Source organism: Lycium ferocissimum, chromosome 7 (assembly GCF_029784015.1).
Source record: "Lycium ferocissimum isolate CSIRO_LF1 chromosome 7, AGI_CSIRO_Lferr_CH_V1, whole genome shotgun sequence".
NCBI classification, from domain to species: Eukaryota; Viridiplantae; Streptophyta; class Magnoliopsida; order Solanales; family Solanaceae; genus Lycium; species Lycium ferocissimum.
In genome coordinates, this window is record NC_081348.1 from 40,447,384 (window position 1) to 40,455,025 (window position 7,642).

Consider the following 7,642-nt stretch of genomic DNA (forward strand, 5'->3'; position numbering starts at 1 on the left):
CACGCTTATCGTCATTTTCCTTTAACCATGATTAGCAGCCATAACATGGACTGCAGATCTGAACCTAAAATTTGTGTTAATATTTTCATAGTTGACTAAATTATTGTTTTGATCAATTTTCAGCTTTCTTTCTCTTACTTGAGATGGGGAGACGGTACTAAATTTCTCCAAAACTCATCTGTAATGGTAATAAGAAGCTTTGTCATGAAATAACAAACAAAAAATGATGGAGGAAAGTGGAAGGAGGGATCAGAAACAATGATCTGAAAATTTTGCCATTTTTAGTTATTTTGAGTGAAAGCCACGTTGGAAGAGTATTTATTATTTAGATTATTAAGCTAAAAATCCAAGTGTCTTTAATTCATTGGTCAATCTACCACATCGCGAGTAAGTTTCACGCGTACAGGTATTTTTAGGCAGTTGCTACTGAGGGATTTAACAGGCACATCTTTTGCTAACATTAGGTGTTCAATTGGAAACATGTTGAGATAAGGTGTTCAAATGAAATTTTTTGACAAGTTCAAGTGTATTTGGCGTTGCTCTTCACTGTATTTTAATGCTTCACTTTATGGTTTATACTGGAGTATTATTTACTCCCAGTAATCTAGTATTTTTTTTTTTTTTATACTATGAATAAGATGGAATGAGAGCAGCTTGGAGTTAACAGGAATTGTCCAATTTGCCCTTAATACTCAAAATTATTCCATTGGTTATTCTTGTATAAATTGGTAAATAGTTTTAACTTTAGGGTCCTCTAACTACCCTCCAAAACCTTTTTTTTGCGCGGATTGCCCTTCTTTTGGGGTGGTCTTTAAATTTTCTCTCTCTCATATTTGTGGTCTTTAAATTATGCCTCTCTTATATTCCGGTCTTTAATTTTTGCCCTTCGCATTGCAACTCTGAGCGTTCACGCAGAAATCATGAGGTTCTGAGTTCGAACCCCCGCTCAAGCATAAATTTAAAAAAAAAAAAAATTGCAAGGCAAGACTTGGGTCGCGTGTATGCCGGATCCGACATACACTTGTTAAGGAATTACCAAATTTATGCCGGACTCAGCATACTCATGCCTTATGGGCAGACTTGGCATAAGTATGCCGAGTCCGACATAACTTTGGTAATTCCTTAACAAGTTTATACAAGTGGGGGCAAACTTTTAATGGGTAACTTGTGAAGGAATTACCAAAGTTATGCCGGACCCGACATGCTTATGCCAAGTCTGCCCATAAGGCATAAGTATGCCGGATCCGGCATAACTTTAGTAATTCCTTCACAAGTGTATGCCGGTGGGGGCATAGCGAAATTTAAACTCTGTCTTGCGAATTTTTTTTAAAATTTTAACTGTGTGGGAGTTCGAACCTGAAACCCATGAATTTTAGCCGAAGGGCAAAATTTAAAGATATCAAATATGAGGGGTAAAATTTAAAGACCACCCCAAAAGAAGGGAATTGCCCCACCAAAACTAAGTAGATGTGCGGGACCCACATATCTGACAAAAAAGTTGAAAGATCGTTAAATTTTCTTTCCATTTTCGGGCCCTTTACTGTACAGCAGTAACTTTTCTATATTTGTGTAGTACTACTGCTTTGTATTTACTACTAACTACTACTGTAGTTCTTATTTACATTTCAATTGGTTGTAAAATGAATAAACGGTTTATCAATATTAATATATATTATAAAGCTAGGCATAGACAAGATGATGTGACATCTCTCTATTGCCAAGTATTGTATTTATCTTTTTCTACTTTTTTTTGGGTTTTTTCTTTTATTTTCTTATTCAATTTGTTTAATAAGTGGAAATTGAGCATTATCTATCCTACTTATTGCATCTCAGTTACAAAAGACATCTTAACTACTAATTTGTTTTCACCATTATAGTGCACATCTTGCTTAAGAGACATGTTCACTGTGCATTTATTTTTGTATTCATTAAGGGGAAACGTGCATGATTTTTAATTGCTACCTTTAAATTGAGTTTTGGATATAAAACACCTCTACATGGAGGATTTTTTTCCCATATTTCCTTGGTATATATAATGCTTGGATGCAATTTTTGCTACATTTTGACAATGAGTGTCTTGCTAATTTATCATTTTGAAAGTTAGATGGCTTAATTTTATTTTAACTTGACAGTTTATTTGCTCTTTTATTTTTCAGGCTTTGATTTTTTCTTTACTTATTATTTTATGTAAGGATTTAATTGTTTTTTCACATTGCTAGGTGATTACGTTCATTTCTAGGAAGGGGATTGAATTTTTTTCTTATTTGCTTTTGTACTAATCCTTTCATTATTTAATTCTTTTTAAATGAGCTCTTGAAGAAGAAATTGTTTGGCTATAATATTTTTGAGTTGGGCAACTTTTACTGAGAGTAGTTGAGGTTAAACAAATATATTATAAAATATAATATCTTAATTGATCTATTTAAAGTAAATTAACTTGTGGAATATATGTAAATATTTTAAGTAGTAAAATTATGTTATTCCAACACAAAAATAATGTAGATAATAATTAGATGGTCTTAATTTAAGGGATTTTTTTTCTTTTTGACAGTATATCCAATTTCCTATTGACAAAATATTTTTCGCTAAGAAAAAAAAATGGAAAAATATAAAGATAATTGTTACTAATAAAATGAGTTAACACTTGAAATATAATCTATTTTTTAAATTAATTAGTCTGCAAATATTTTTAATTTTGGTTATTATTAACAAATTAGTTCATAAATTTAATGAGATCTCTTTTGACTGTGCGAAGCGCAGACAAGTATACTAGTTTAATGTAATTAAGCATCCTTTGAACATGCAACGATGAAGATTATAGATATTTATTGAGTAAGATAATGATATATTATGCAATTATATCTAATCTAATATGTAAGTTAAATTTTGGGGAAAAGCACATGGTTGAAAGCACTCAAATATGCACATTGCACTCCTAAATCTATCAGCGAGCATTTAGAAGAAATCTACTTAATATATATATATATATATATATATATATATATATATATATATATATATATATATATATAAAGCACTCATGTGTGACATACTTTTAAGGCCTAGAATGCTATTTATAGTTTTTGTCATTTTTTTTGCTACTTTCTCAATTATTAAATTAGGGCAAATAAATTATTAAAACAGTCATAACTCATAACCTCTCACACTGAAACGACATAATTAAATCAATCCCAACACTCTCAAATCGAAACGCCTCATCAATTCGGTATTTGTATTTCAAGCGTCTAAAAACCTGCTTGCATTCATCCAAAAACTTTCAGATTTCTTGATTCCAATGGCCCCACGGCCGAAACAAAATCAACGGAGAGGAAATCAATTGACGCTAACAGGCTTCGTGTTTGATTGATTTTTGCCTCTTTCTCTTTACTCACAGTCGCCGGAGCAACAGGCGGAAAGCTTCTACATGTTTTTGAAAAGGCCTCTTCTTTAAATCCAGAGGATTCGACCTTGAAACTGTGAATACATCTTCTGATCGTGAGGTATTTTTGGTTTCGTTACATCTCCTAACGATTTAAAGAAGTCACTTTTCTAAATACAATCGGTTTATTCATTATTTGAGTCGTTGTCATGCTTTAGAATATTGCCTGTTCTTTCAATGTCAAGTTTTTGCTCATGTATGTAGTCCTAAATTTTCTCCAAATTTGTCGTATTACAGATCTCATGAGAAGCAGGAAGATACCGAGGAGATTGTGAGATTTGTTTGTTTCTCTTCTTTAGTCAAAGGTAAATCTCCTCTTTCTGATTTTGAGATTTTTTTGATCTCTTTCATGTTTGGTTAGTATTTTCTCAAATTTGTATCAGTATTCTGAATTCGTGCCTGACTCGCGGGGTTGTTGTGACACTGAAGTTTTCATCCTTTGTTAGTTTTTTGTCCACTTTATGATATTCATTTTATTCTCCATGTGATATAGAAAAAAATTGTTACATAGTTCTGTGGATTAAACACTTTCTGATAGCAGCAGTTTGAAAAATCAACACACTCCTGAGTTGTTTTGTACTATATCACTATGGCGTACAACCAATATTCAAACAATGTGGTGTCGTTCCTGGTTTTGAGGTTCCTGAAATGGAAGCTGAATACTACCCTCCCATGGAAGATATCATTATTAGCCTAACTTATTTTTTCTGAAACCTGTCCACAAACAGATCATTGGAAATGCTATTGCGGGAGAATCATTTGAGAAATAGGGGCTTTATTTGAAGGCCCCAAACATATGGTGTTAGAACAACTGAAATTTCTCAAATGTTATACCTGAGCAGGAAAACATAATTGAACATTCTTCGAGACAATCTAGAAGATAAACGGATTATAATGAGAAATCTTGTATCTATATAAATCTAGGCATTATTATTTATCTTTTTTGTCAATTTTTTGCCTTAGCTTGTGGGATTACACTGGTATGTTGTTGTCGTCAAATTCCTTTCTCCTTATTAAAATGATGAGCAAAAGTGTTACATTAAAGGAAATTAGGTATTCAACAGTCATCTCTTTTCCCTGAAAAATAAAGCATCGCTTATTTTCATCCTCTTGATTCCAGTCTCTTCCTCCTTTTGGCATATCTCTTCTTTCCTTATAACGTCTTCTTTTTTCCCTCTTCTTTCTCGCTCGCCATAGGTACTCGCCAAGGTAAATGTTTTCTTTCTCGCTTTTGAGATTTATGTGGTTTGTATTTCATGTTTCTCTGTATCCATTAATCTCAATTCTGCTGGAATTTAGATTCGTCATTGTAGCACTTATAATAGCTTGGTTTGTCGTTTCACCTTTAACTATAGCAATATCTGAAGAAATCTGATGATCTAGTTAAAGAAAATCTGATGATCTAGCCTTACACTCTATGTTCTCATTTTTAATCGAGTGCTTATGATACAACAATTGGCCACATTAAGGGCCGATGTTGTTTCTCAAGCACCTCAGTACATATCCTACAACAAGCCTTGCTTCTCACTCAACAAATACCTTCTTATTGTCTCTATGTATGCTATTTCCTTATTCTTTGTGGATTTTTGCTTTATTTTCTCCTAATTTGCTTGAATTGAGGATCATTTTAATCTTAATCTTACTTTTCAGATGTGGTGCATCAACGGCAATGCAAAGACAATGGTGTCAAAAGAAGCCATTATAAACATTATAGATAAGATTGACATTTGTTTACTGTAGATACTTTCCGCTCTCGAGAGGAAAGAAGATTATGTTTATTCTGGTAAATTTGCAATTCAGGATTCTTGCATCTTTTTATTTGTTTAGACTTTAGATAGCTTATTTTGGAGACAACTTTGACAACTGAGCAATGATAGAAAAAGTGTATTTTATTGTGATTTACTATAATCTTGGAAGCTCTTTTTGTCAAACGTTATTAATGTATAATACTTTCAAGTTTTACTTAAAAGGAGAATTGATTAGTTTTGAGTATCAACATGTTTTTTATAGATGAAAATCAGTTCAAGTATTTTTCACGTTTCTTGGTTTTTTCTGTATGGACTAATTTATATAAAATGATCACATAGGCAATCTCATTTATATAATCTTATGGCCGCGCGAAGCGCGAGTGTATTGACTAGTTATTAAATAAATTTGAATTTTAAATTAAAAATTTCAGGTTTCTATAAAATGATGAAGTTTAATAATATTCAATTAATAGTCTGTTTGGCCAAACTTTCAAAATCTACTACTTTGAAAAATGCTTTTTATTAGAAGAGTAATTTATGATTAAACAAGATTCCAAAAATTATTTTTTTTAGCTTTTGCTACTACTTAATTTCACTTTTTCCCCTTAAAACTTGATCAAACTCGGTTAAACATAAGCACTTTTAGCTTTTCAAATCCGGATAAAACAGGCTATAACTCAACAAAGGTTAACCATCATATACCACATTGGTAGATTATCCACACATTATCGAATTTCACTTAAACGACATGAATGTGGTAAATCAGGCTATAACTCAACAAAGGTAAAATATCATAGATCACAAAAGTCTTATTAGATTATCCACACATTATTGAATTTCACTAAAATGACATGAATGTGGACCTTTTCAATTAATTGACTTGCATATTATAGTAAAATGGAAAATCTACTATATCAAAAAAAAAAAAAAAAATGGAAATCTACCAAAATGTGAGAAAATCTTACTCAATTTTAAATTTTTAAATATCAAATATTTTTACGTGGTCCAAATACTAAAATATGTAATGCCAAAACTCTAATAAATTTAATCAAATTCTTCTATTTACTCTATAATAGCTACCTTCAATTAATAATTGAAATTTATTGCACAGTCAATTGAGTTTGATTGTCCTCGTCCAAGTAGAGAAAAGTAAACTAATTGCCAAAGAAATAATCAGAAATATAGATTTAAAAGAAACTTTCAACTGCTTAAAACTTTTTAAACGACATAATTTATATATAGGATTTTAGTAAATAGCTAAAACTTTCAGTTAAATGAAATTTTGTTTTCCTTGTCATCATGATTAGTCTTTAATAATTATTTTTCAGATGAAACTAAGACTCCTAATCCTACTGTGATTTGTTTTATTGTGTGTTATAAGAAACCAAAAAAAAAAAAAAATCCTAAACCTAGAAGGAGTTAAAAGTGCTACGAATTTTACCCTAAAATATTTAATAAAGAACTAATCGATTAAAGTATAACAACAAATAAAACAACTCCTAAACCTAAAAGAAGTTCAAAGTGCTGGAATTGAAGCTCCCTAATGTAATTTATTCCCTTTGGCTTAAATCTGTGGATGTTTTAGGAAGTGTCAAATTCTTTTATAATCTTCTTTCTACAAATTCTGCAGATCATTATTTTGGCCATAATCTAAATCAAATTGAATCAATGACTAACAAATAATTAAGCTCTGGTTAAGCATAATACATACACACACTGAGACACATAATATATATATATATATATATATATATATATATATATATATACACACACACACTAGTTATGTGAGGCACGTCTTGGCCGGCCCGACCCAAACTCAAGATATAAAAGTAGATATTTTAATTAAAGAAATATAATTTGTGTTAGTACAAGTTTACAACAACAACAACCATATATCCATTGTAGTCCCACAAGTGGGTAATTACGTTAGTAATAATTAAATTTCATATAAGTATATTTTCAATATATGAAAGCAAAACTTTCATTCCACTCCTTTAATATTTTAACTTTCATTTTGATGAAATTATTTACTTCAAATCAAATGCGGAGCCAGAATTTGACATTTATAAGTTATGTATCCTAATTTTCTGAAGTTATTTAGTTCTAAATAAATAATCTATACATAGTTAACGAACTTTTAAGATAAATACATAATTTAACTTGTGCAACGGAAGGAGCTGCTCCTCTCTTAATTAGGGATTAGGGGTTTGAACATGGATATGGAAAAAATCTTTGGAGGGAGCGCTTCCCTCGAATGGGCGCGATACAGTGCGAATTATCTGGATTAATTGGGCTCAAATGCGGATATCGAGCACCAAACGTAAAACCAAAGAACATGAAAAATGAGGTAGAGGTTCGATAGCTTTTGAAAAGTAGACCTTGAAAACAAAAAAAATAAATTTGACTTAAATAAATAAGATTAGGACCTAAAGTAATTAATTAAAAAGTTTAA

The 7,642-nt window shown here is 30.9% G+C and overlaps 1 long non-coding RNA gene across 2 annotated transcripts; it reads left to right on the forward strand.

The window, feature by feature from the left end:
* The first annotated feature begins 3,173 nt into the window (after positions 1-3,173).
* On the forward strand, positions 3,174-5,321 carry LOC132062836 (uncharacterized). 2 transcript variants are annotated; one of them, XR_009416262.1, is made up of 3 exons: positions 3,174-3,500; positions 3,677-3,744; positions 5,090-5,321. It is a non-coding gene; the product is annotated as an uncharacterized LOC132062836 (long non-coding RNA). The 2 variants fall into 2 exon arrangements; XR_009416263.1 differs by lacking the exons at positions 3,174-3,500; positions 3,677-3,744 and adding an exon at positions 4,472-4,636.
* The last annotated feature ends 2,321 nt before the right edge of the window (positions 5,322-7,642 follow it).